The 12,371-nt window shown below is 34.1% G+C and overlaps 1 pseudogene; it reads right to left on the bottom strand.

The window, feature by feature from the left end:
• Window positions 1–1,004: 1,004 nt before the first annotated feature.
• Window positions 1,005–6,603, bottom strand: LOC141652650 (proline--tRNA ligase, cytoplasmic-like; annotated as a pseudogene).
• Window positions 6,604–12,371: the final 5,768 nt, after the last annotated feature.

Genomic DNA, 12,371 nt, shown 5'->3' with positions numbered 1-12,371 from the left:
AGCTTCTGAAATTCCGAGTTGAAACATCACTAAAACCTCGGTCCTTAACGTTTAAAACTTCACTATGTGCAGAAAGTCGACATCTAGGTTCCGCATGTACTAACATTATTACTGAAGCAAACCTTGTAAGCCCTGTAAAATTTGGTTAGCTATTTCGCATAGTTATTATTAATCAGTAAAGTAAGAGCAATATAGACTTTCATGTTTGTGGGATGCCGCGGTTGGAGAAAAGCATGCTGCTCTTTATGAACCGTCTTTATGTACAAGATTTTAAAAGCCACTTAATAATTTTTTTTTTTTTTTTTTTTTTTTTTTTTTTTTTTTTTTTTTTTTTATGACTAGCAGTCTCTTCCATATTTCTCTTCCTTGCACGGCTTATATACCTTTTATGTTCCAATCACAAAGAAGATGAACTATAGAATCAAATTTATGGTGCGCATCTTTAACATTTGATTGCTTTTCATGGATAGAAGTTTTTCCGAGACTTGGCGTCTTAGCTGACTGTTTTATAATGTTCCGACTATCAGCCTCCCGATTTTGATTGCTAAGGCATAGGAGCCCTAGTAGAGTAATAGTATGCCAAAAAAAAAAAAAATTGTGCGGACGAGAGAAATTCTCTGCATATACTATGCTTTTTTTTTCTCAAAACCCGGTATTCTAACTATTCACGAATTGAAGGTTTATTCAGGTTAAATTCGCATAAATCTTTTAGAAGACATTTTGTTCGTAAAAATATGCACATGCTTCGTTATCGTGACTCGTGAGGAACGAATTATTCAGAGTTATGGTCATGCAGGATCGTACAGCAAAATGGGACGGCCACCCTTGGCTTTCTGATCATATCTCATTTGAATCAGTAAAGGTAGCGCGAGTCCAATAGTTAGATAATTTGACATGAAAATCAGAAAAACTATGGAGAATGCTTTTATAATTACGATTTGGGTATATACCAGCACAATAAACGTTATAGTGAAACCGGAAAAGTAGTTTGTGCCATGTAAATATGTAATGAACCACAATGAATTTCACGGATGGCAAAAAACTGGAGTACGTGAGTACAAGGCTTTTAAATCACAGCAGGCGGGTTAATTGTTGTATGCTGGCAAACTAAAACTGTCACAGAAATTATGATTCTCACCCAGACACCGGTATGACGTGCTAAACCTTAAAGGTATCATGTATATGGAAAATGGGTGGAGACGTAATGGTGCAAAAGTATCATGATGCTTTAATAACTTCTTCCCCAATATGTCCACTTCTTAGCTGGTTTTCCTGAAGCAAAGCATAGAGTTCCTGCGAATAAATTCGACAGACGATTTAGAAATATAGAAGCTTCAATTTTCAAACAAAATAGTACTCCGTATTAACATGTATTCATTGTTATTTTCGGCAAATATGATACCTTCTTCCAACTCTGGCTGGTCAAAAGGGGTACAAAGAGTCTTGGCAGCTCCAATTTCACCCTTCGTCCGTGTTTTTACATCTTTCTCTACTTCCTGGAAACATGAAACAAATTCAATAAAACCAATGTATTCGACAAATTCAAGCCACATATCGATCCTCAAGTGATAAATAGCTAATATAGCGATTCATTCTCAGAATGTGACAAACTGACAATATGGAATATACAAATTGAGGGTGTTGTACCTCCTCATCGCACCAGGGCGCTAAGATTAGTTTCTTGTGAGCCAAAGCATCAACGAATTCATCCCATGTCTTTACGACTTGAATGCATGCATCTCTCTTTTGTTTAGCAACATCAAACAGGTTTTGTTGAATTTGATCCAACAATTCTTTGACTTGAACCACTAAATCAGCCATTGGTATATCTACCTTTGCAGAGTTGTCACGCCTTACCGCACGAGCCTGGAAAAAACTTGATTGTTGTTATTTGTTAAGGCGCAAGTAAACTCGAAAAAAAAAAAATCAGTATTTTTACCAAAGACCAAAGACAGGACATCATGACCCAGGTTACTACGTAATACTAACACCACCTCAAGTAGACATTATGATACCATACTTTCAGAATGAAATAACTGTGTGACAAATTGATGAACATCTAAAGCATTAACGATGAACACGACCACCAAAGCAAATACCCGATTGTTATATGTTGCTAAGTACCCACTGAAAAGGCAGAGTTTGTAACATGCACATGTTTCAAGATACGATGTGCAACATATGTAGTCATTTGTTACGAATAAAGCACCGGAATTACCTGTTGCTTCGCCAAATCCTTTGGGCCGATCTCAATCCTCAAAGGAACACCTTTCATCTCCCAATGGGAATATTTCCAACCAGGAGAATAGTTATCCCTAAGATCGGTCTCAGCTCGGAAACCATTGTCAGTCAAAGTCTTGACAGTCTCAGCACAAGCATCATAGATTCCTTGCATATCTGCATCTTTAAAAGGAACAGGCACCACTATGATTTGCACATCTGCCACTTTGGGAGGCAATACCAACCCCTTGTCATCACCGTGCGTCATCACCATCACCCCTATCTGCAAATTAAAAAAGAAATTTGGTTTCATGTAAATCGTGTAAATGTATCAAAGGATCAAAGGGCGTATTAATGCCACATGATAGATGTTTAAGAGGGTTCAAGATGCTTGAGGAACGGTTAAAGTCATGGAATTACAAACAAATTAGAGCTGTATAACACAAATCCAATGGATTACCGTGCGGGTACTGTATGCCCACGAGTTCTGCCAAATCATTGCCTTCTCTCCTTTCTCATTCTCAAAAGTTATATCAAACATCTTTGCAAAATTCTGACCCAAACAATGAGAAGTTGCACCTTGTACCCCACGCCCGGTATTTGGAATAAAAGCCTGAAAGACAAAAATATAAATAAAATTAGAAGAAAGAAGCAAAAGCACATTAAAAACAGGCAAACTATGTCACTTAAACGACATTTCTCGGAAACAGAAAATCGAATTGTGTTAAATAAACATCATATACCTCAACACTAGTGGTGTAATAACCCCCCGCAAACTTCTCCAACTCACTTTTCTTCCCCTTGACAACAGGAACAGCCAAATAGTCTTCATATACTTGCCTATAAAGTTCCAAGATTTCAAGCACCTGATGCAAAAATATTAACAAATAAGGAAATAATCATAAAAGAAACCCATCGATGTCAGAGAAAGAGAGACAACCATGGTATCTAGAGTGAGCTAGAGCAAACTCGACCTACAACGGTAAGCACTTTTGACAGCATACATCATTCATTTTACCTCCTATTTCTCTCATTTTCTCCATCAATAACCAATTCTAGTTGAATTCAAGGCAACCAACAATATATCCAAGTGGCTGTCCTCACCACTACACCCCTAAGCCTACACGCTGTTAATTTTCAATAAACAATAAAGAAAAAAAATATACCAGCAACATGCTTTTGTTTATGAGTAACATTGATCTTAAGTTGACTTTGTTATGAATGATGATGAACATCACTTTTTCATGAAACCAAACTCCCGGGACTCCCGCCACAACGTTTCATGATAATAGCCAACTCGTGTCATTTTGCGACTAATGCTTTGTTGAACCTACTCTTGGCCTGTTGTTACAACCAATTCCAGGGCATGCAAATCACCACCCCCAACATTCAAACAATCTTATATTCAGAGGGTCTAGACTCTAGAGGGATGATAACTATTAAAGACTCACTCAACAGTTAATCCGGTATACCTCGGTATCTGCTTCCGCCTGTGTCGCAAAAGCGGTGTGGCCTTCTTGCCAAAGAAATTCACGACTCCTATGAGCAAGGAATAAATATTAATTAGCAAACGATTTATCACGTATGTGATCACTTCAGAGCTCACACAATTTGTGATGAAAATATTCAACTTTTCAATCACAAAAGCAGCAAATGGATAATGTGCCTAAGTTTAGTTGTAGCTTCTTAATTCCTAACAAATAAACGTGTTCGTGCCAATCAAAGTCCTGGATAAAGACATCTATAATATAGAAAGCCACCCAAGTTAGCGCATCTTTGCAATCTGAAAATAATGTTATCTACCATTATAGTGATGATATACTTTGACTCTTAAGTCTTAAATTAGAAAATAGTGTCAACTATAGTATGACAATTGTACCTTACTTAACAATGCAGCACTTCTCCTAAAAAGGATCCCCACATCACAAAAGTGAGGAAGATAGAACTTATGAAGTATTTCGTACAATATTTGATGATTTTAAACCTAATTTTAGGACAAATTGAGGCATGCTCAAGGCTCAAGTCCAAGACTTTCATACAAACGTGCCAGGTTCGGAGTAATATAGAGGGATAACCTCGACAAATAACACGAACATTAACAATGGGGGTAAAAGTTGTATAAATTACCTGATGAAAGGGGTGGGATTGCTGAACTCCCAGCGGACAACATTGCACCACTGATTAAGTCTCAAGGGTAGATCACGATGTCCTCTAATCCACTTCGAGAAGTATGGGTACATTACAGTCTCACTGGTGGGGCGAATGGCGATGGGAACTTCTAGATCAGATTTTCCACTCTTTGTAACCCATGCAACCTAATACATAATATTATAAACAAGATTTATACGCAGATTCACCGTAACGCTACAGAGAGAGAAAGACACATTCATTCTTTTTACAACGTATTATTTAATCAATTTAGGAGGGGCCTGGGAAACATTTTTTCACTTTAACATCTTCATTTCCAATTGCCTTAATATAGGGTAGTACATCAGTACATTAGAAAGTGAACATAAGCCATAGGCCTAGCATTGTGCATCCTAAGAGGACTGAAATTAAGGGTTCATTTGCCAAAATGAGAACCATCAAAGTACCCTCCAAAGAGGGTCACGTATAACTATCTCAAATCACCGTGTTCAAAGGAGTTGGCCAGTATCATGCTATGCCATAGATCATTGTGCAACAAATAAACACTAGCCAAGCACGATTCTTGCAACACTAAATTCTGGTGGTTACGCCGAAATTGGAAAATATTATCCGGCAAAAACAAGACGACGCAAACTTAAGAGATGGAACTTAACTCAACATGCAATTCATAACAAACACCACAAATATTAGCTTTCTGCCCACATGTAAATTTCTATGTACTTTTGGATGTAAGCCTGTAAGGTACCAAGCTACTATGAAAAGGTACTCGGTATATAGTATTTCTAATTACCTATCACCTAGAAAACACAACTTAGCATTAGAGTAGTTGTAAATTTACGAAAATTTTACCTCAGGCGCAAACCCCTCAATGTGATCCTTTTCCTTCTCTAGTACTCCAGGTGATACAAATAGAGGAAGTAACAATTTTTTATCTTCATTTTCTTGATTTTGTCGTCAAAAAAATCCTGCAAGATCAAAGCATGAAATAATACGCATAATTGTCGATGTTTAAGTCAACAGATTGAGTCAGATGACATCAATTATTTACTTTCTGATTTTACCCGCAATGGTTCCCCCAAAATTCAGACAACAAGGCTCACAAAAGTGCTGATACTACCAATGTCTTGAACAGAAGACATGTGAGCTAAAGTGGCAAAAGTGAAGAGGAATAAAAGTAACGAATATAGAAACCCATGTATGCAGGCTGGTAACTATAACCTAGCTCCGGAAACTCTCGTTCGCTACTTCCATAAATCCATATAACAGTATTCACAAGTCATGACTCATGAGTCATGACTAACACTATGAGCTTCGTATAGTTGATGTGATATGCAATGGCATTACAATCCTACAATCTAGTTATAGTCACATAATCACCTTAATCCAACACAAGTACACAACTACTTACTACGAGACAGTCGAACCAGTAAGAATAACCTGCAAACAAAATTCCTTATTTGGAAATACATTCAAATACGGGCTGATCATAAACACGATACCGTCTCAAATAAGATTAATGGCAAGTCCAAACCTGGTTAATCAACAACTTTTTGGTATCCTAAACAACATTACCGCAGTGCCTCAATGGCTCCTACAAATTACGGAGTTGGGGGGTCGAATGTACGCAGCTTTAACTAGCCAAATAATATAATTGGAATTGAGGAAGCAATAAACTTACTTTCAAACTCTCCCAAATTGCCATTGAAGTTGGCCTCAAAATGTAACATCCAGAAATATCATAATACTCAATCATCTCACCATTAACAACAACCTACAATAAAATCAACAACAACCCAATGTCATAAAACCCATAATTCACCAAAAAAAAAAAAAAAAAAACAATACAATTAAAATAATTAAATCAAATCATACCTCAGAATACCATTCACCAAAATTTTCATCTTTTTTGTAAGTTAAACCCAACCCAGTTTCTTTTTTCTTCCCACCTGAAAATCACATGAACAAAGATTAAATCTTTATTAGTATTGAGTAAATTACAGATAAATAATTGAATATTTATGGTCTCAAATCAGTAAAACAGTAAATTATTAGTAAATTGAGTTAAATAAACTTACCAGATTTTGTGTTTGATTTAGCTTTGCCCTCGTTCTTGGTCGCCATTAAAAGAGAAATTGAAGGTCAGTTTTTGTGTAGATTTGGTGAATTTTAATGGAGTTTTTTGGGGATTTGAACAGAGGTGTAGTAAGACGGCTATGGTCAGTCAAGCAAATCAAAACCTAGGATTTTTTTTTTTTTTTTTGGTTTATTACAACTGTTTTTATTTTATTCTTCTTACAAAAAAAAAAACAAATGGTCCGGCTACAGTCGAACTTGTTGAAATTAACCAAAAGTGCTCTTGGTCTAGTGGAGATCCGGGTACCCTCAAAACATTTGAAAGATGGACTGCGAGGTTCCGGGTTCGAATCTCCCTAGAGGAAGAGACTTGGCCACATGTCTTCCAGTGAGGGGTAACCCCGTGGATTGAGCTTACATGGTACGTGTTGGTTAGCATGGTATTGGCGCGTGCCGGGTAGGATCCAACCTCCTCGTTATCAAAAAAAAGAACTTGTTGAAACTTGAAACAAATCTTTATGTTTTCGGGTTCATTTTAATTCGGTTCGCTTTTATGGCTAACTGCGAACCGTTTTACATTTACATGTTGCGGGATTAGTTTTGATAATCAACTAGTTAGTTGTACAAGTAGTTAAGTGGTAAAATGAATTAAATAACCAAAACTGCTTTCGACAGATTTGGATTATTCATTCTTACCCAAGGAACAAGAAATAGAGAAGTCTTCATTAGGTGGTTTCCGCCTCCCCATGGATGGACTTTACTTAACACGAACGGAGCTTCAAAGGGTAACTCCGGTCTAGCTGGAAGTGGAGGTATATTTAGAGATGAGTCGGGTGACTTTATTTCAGCCTTTTATTTCTCTTCCGGAGTATGCACTTCAATGCGAGCAGAATTACTAGCTCTACAGGCCGGTTTAGAGAGAGCTAAACAATTGGGAATCAACAAACTAATTATTCATATGGATAACAATGAACAAGTCTTGTGTCCAAATCGTAAACGAGAATTAATTGGTTAGCAACAGTCTTCGATCAGTAGTAGGAAGATGCAAGGAACTTATTAAAGGCATGAATCATTTGGTCAAGCTGGAGCATACGTATCGTGAGTCCAACAAAGCTGTTGATTGGTTCGCCAATCGAGGAATTTAATCTGATCTCAGTCCTACAATTCTTGCCGCTCCTCCTATGGAACTAAGATCTATTCTACGCGAAGACATTCTTGGGGTAGCTATTTCCCGTGTAATAGCTAATTAGTGTTTGGGGTTCGCCCCTTTTATGTACCAAAAAAAAAGTGGTAAAATGAATCAAATAAACAACAATCTGAATTTAGATGGAAATGAAATCAATGGGAGGGTGATAATGCGTCGAGCCAAAGACGAGATTGCCTTGCTTAACTTGTATTCATGAAACAAAACTAAAGTTTAAGTGGATCTCTAGCTTACCCGAGTTGAAAAATTGAGCTCATTATCATGCCTTCGAGCTTAAGCATGGTTAAGCCAAGCTTGAGCCTATATATAAGTTATCATTTTTTTTTTCTTTCGATATTTTCAATAATCAGAGGTTATAAGTAAAAATATTAGGCAAATCAATAAAAACATTTGACATAATTATACAAAACCATAATTACGATAAATATCTTTATTAAATAAAATCAAGATATTATTGTATCACATATGTGTGAACTGCGCGCAAGTTTTTCAGCCAAGCTTACATAAGTTGAGCTTTGGCCAAGTCGAGTTCGAACTGCTCGCCAATTATCGCGTCTCGTTATCATCAGTTCATAGACTATACATCTGAGGTAGTTAGTACCTCTTATTGTTTATTTTCTGAGTTTTATTTTAAAGTTTTTGAGTTCTGCTTTAGTATAAAGTTTTTGAGCACATTTACTAAAACATTACACTAAAAAAATATAATATTGCTCAAAAACTATATTTATAAATGGTAATATCTTTCGGAAAAAATGTGTATATCTTTCAAAAACTACAGTGCGAGATCTACTTGGATCGTAATCCTTTTTCTCCGTTATCATCCCTACAACTTTACAAATATTGTTAAAATGTTACGCACATATCTCCTCCCTTGTGGAACATTGAAATAGGTGGAGATGTTAAGGTTTTGAAAGAATTTTAAAGGAGTCCAAGTGTCTTGAAAATTAAAGGACATAGTTGAGGTTCTATGAGAGTCCCTAAACATGGGCTGTACTCCCTATAAAATTCAGATATTTTCGTTACTTAAATTTGGGCCCAAAGAGATGTGAAAGCCTATAAATATATAGTGAGATCGGCCTTTTGCATCGAGTGGTTTGATTACAAGTTCTAACACAAATTCTCATTTAAGACGGCGGCGCGGTGCTACAGGTCAAGTATCATACCGCTTGTATATATAAGACAAATATATTATTTTTTCCCTATACATTTTTATATATACATAAGTGGTATATATATATATATACCTAACCCGTTTTAAGTTTAAGATGGATAATGTCGTTTTGAAGGAGACTTACTGCAATTTTATTGATGAGGAAATAATTGATTAACAAATTATTAGATAAACACGTCAACAGACATCGAATAAATTTAAAATTTTTTGCTGTCAAAACTCAAATTTAACCGAGCTTATATGTAATGTTTTTGAGTTATATTGTAATTTTTTGAGCTTAATGTCTAATTGAATGGACTCAAAAACTTTATAGTAAAACTCAAAAACTTTAAAACAAAACTCGAAAACGTTATTATAATGCTCAAAAACTAAGCAATATAATTGGTGGTAATACATCGGATGTATAATCCACTTATTGATAAAATGAGGATGTTTATGCTTTACACGTATTAGTAATTTTTAACACGTACGGAATAAGATTTAATTTAAAGAGAAATTCTTCCGTCCTTCCGAAGGACGTCCTTCCTACTCACACATGAGGAGGATACAATATTTAATTCTCAGACGTCCTCCGAAAGGACAGAAGAATTTTCCTAATTTAAATATATTATTATCGACTTTGTTTAAATGAAATAAAGCTCTCGATAATTCCCGGTCCGTTGCTTTCAGACTAAATGACTAATTAGAATACAAACAATGAACAATTAGTGTTATGGTTGATTGGAATCATAGATAAGTCTAATTCTTGTTATTCTATATTCTTCACAAGAATGTAATTTTTACGATAAAATTAACAAATGGGTCCATATGTCATGTAGGTTGAACCGTACGGTCCTAATCGAAAAAATATCCGTTACCCCCTTGCTCTCCTATTTAATTTTAGGGCGTCTTAGTTAATTGTTGTCATTTCTATTTTAAGAATGAATTTGATGAGCAATTTGATCATTTACAGCCAATTTGGTCCACTTGTCATTTACTAATTGATCCCCTCTTCTTTTCTTGGTCTTTATACCAACACCAAAAGACAACAATTGATCGAAATGGAGGGAATAGATGTTAAATTTGAAGATTGCAAGAATCTGTATGTACGTTAGTGTGTAGAAGCTTCATGCATCAAGGCATGCAACATGCAAGGGTCACGACACACAAAATTAACCAAGCATGATTGCATGAAGCATGCATGGTAAAAATAATGAAGACACCAATATTAGTAGAGTAATTATTATGCAAATGTTAACTAGTTTAATTAATAAACTAGTTTTAATGCCCGTGCAAAAGCACGGGCCCGTAGAAAGACTTGCTTTTTAAAATTTGACTATTAATTATAGTGTAAATCATTGTATATTTTTTCTTGTTTTATTTATTAAATAAGTTTTATATTGGTCCCTCCATTTTGGTTAATAATAACATAATTTGAAGTTTTTTGACATTATTTTTGTCACATATTCTGCAGTGCTTGCTTTATTGCTCTAAATTATACTACTTCCCAACTTATTGCATTAGAAGATGGAGAACCTCGATATAATGAACTTTTTATTAGAGAATTTAATGGTTGGATTGGGATAGGATAACAAAGAGGCATAATAGTTAGATGATCAAGGGGATTTCAAAGTGTACTTTTACAATATATGCCCGCGTGTTTAATTTATGAATTTAAATTGCCACTTAAATCGTAGTACAAATAGATATAAGACTCGCTATAAGAGTAGAAGGAGATCATTGCTTAGTAGCTCAAAACATTACAATTTTTGTCCATAGGTATAAAGAAACAAAAACAAAAAATATGAGTAACTGTGTTTTTATCCACACAATAAATAAGACCCGTTTTTATCTACACAAAATACTGTAAGGTCTTAAGGTGAGTCACTCACCCTCAGATTTTTCTACACTATAACTTCAGACGCTTCTTCATACCTGGTTAATCTTAGTCTTACACATATACTTTAAGTAAATGAAGAGAGATAAAAAAAAGTAGAGTAAATGCATATCTTAATTCTTGTGCATATAGACAAAACGTCATATAATCAAAATTGGAGGGAGTAATAAGTATCTAAAAAATGAAAAGACTCAGAAAATGGGAACACATTTTTCAATCAAAAATGGAGGGAGTATTTTTACGACAACAAAATTAACAATATGATTCGTAATTGTTATCAAAGTACTTATCCATTAAAATTAAAAGTAGAACAACTGCTTATAGAATCATATGGAGATGAATCAAAATTCACAATGTTCCAAATAATAATGGTTGTCCACTTTAAATTTTTTTGAATGTCTACAAGATGATGTATGCGTAATTAGTAATGTTTATGTTTAATAATGTTCATAATATTTAATTTAAATGATTTATTTATTTTGTGTTTTGTATGTTTATAGGAAAATAAAGAACTCGGTTTTTCTTAGGCTAATTTTACTTACCAATACATAAAAATTGCTACCTCATTAATGATACAATAAACCTTGTAATTAAGAATCTGAACACAAATGTGAGGGATAATGGTCGTTTTAATTGCAAAATGAAATCGAATTCAACATTCTTATTCAATCAACCTTAGCAAAAGTTGCCATCTATTAATCGTTGACAAAATAACAAAACCAAAGTCACTAAACAAAAGGAGGGCCAAATGGATTGACGATGGCAATACTCGGGATATGCAGGAGGTATATAACATTTTATTTTATTTTTGGGTAGAAATTAAAGTCCACTTACAATAAAAATGGACTATCTTAACAAAAAACATGTAAACTTGTCATATGTCTTATCATCATGTATCTCATATCTGCAAAATCATAAAAACTCCATAAGAGACATGTAAATGAATAATTATTTCTTAAACAATAGAATGCCAACATATAAAAAATGTTACATTTTATTTGCTTTTGGGTAGAAAAGTCCACATACTATATAAATGGACTCTCTAAACAAACATCCTGTAAACTCGTCATTTGTCTTATCATCATGTATCTTATATCTGCAAAGTCATAAAAATTTCAAAGAGACATGTAAATGAATAATTATTTATTTAACAATAGAATGCCAAAATATCAAAAGTCAAAGCATTTTTATTGATAAACGTATATTCAGCGACCTAAATTAACATATAATAATGCATAGCTTATTCAAAACAAAAAATATAAATACATCTAAATTGCTATAAAATAGATAGATCAATAATCAAGAAAAATATTAGCAACATCTATAGGAGTTAGTGGAAAAAATTAGGAAAAATTCATACTTTATAATAAAGACATATGAATGTCTCTTCCTATTCCCTTAATAGTGAAAAATAAAATGAGTAAATTAAAGTGTCTTAATGGGGTTAATTATATCAAATTATTAATGACATTATTTATATGGTTCATGACTCTAAGATTTTCACTATGTTGATATTCCTTTAGTCTTAATGTTGGAATTGATTAAAATTTATTCATGCTTAGGTAGTAGTAGGAGAGATCTTAATATACACAATTAATTTAAGAATAATGATGATATACTTTAATTTTCTTTAACTTATATGTTACAAAATATATAATGATACTTTTATAAAGAATTTT

The sequence above is a fragment of the Silene latifolia genome, chromosome 4, assembly GCF_048544455.1.
Source record: "Silene latifolia isolate original U9 population chromosome 4, ASM4854445v1, whole genome shotgun sequence".
In the NCBI taxonomy this organism is placed as follows: Eukaryota; Viridiplantae; Streptophyta; class Magnoliopsida; order Caryophyllales; family Caryophyllaceae; genus Silene; species Silene latifolia.
This window is presented reverse-complemented; position numbering and strand designations above follow the sequence as displayed.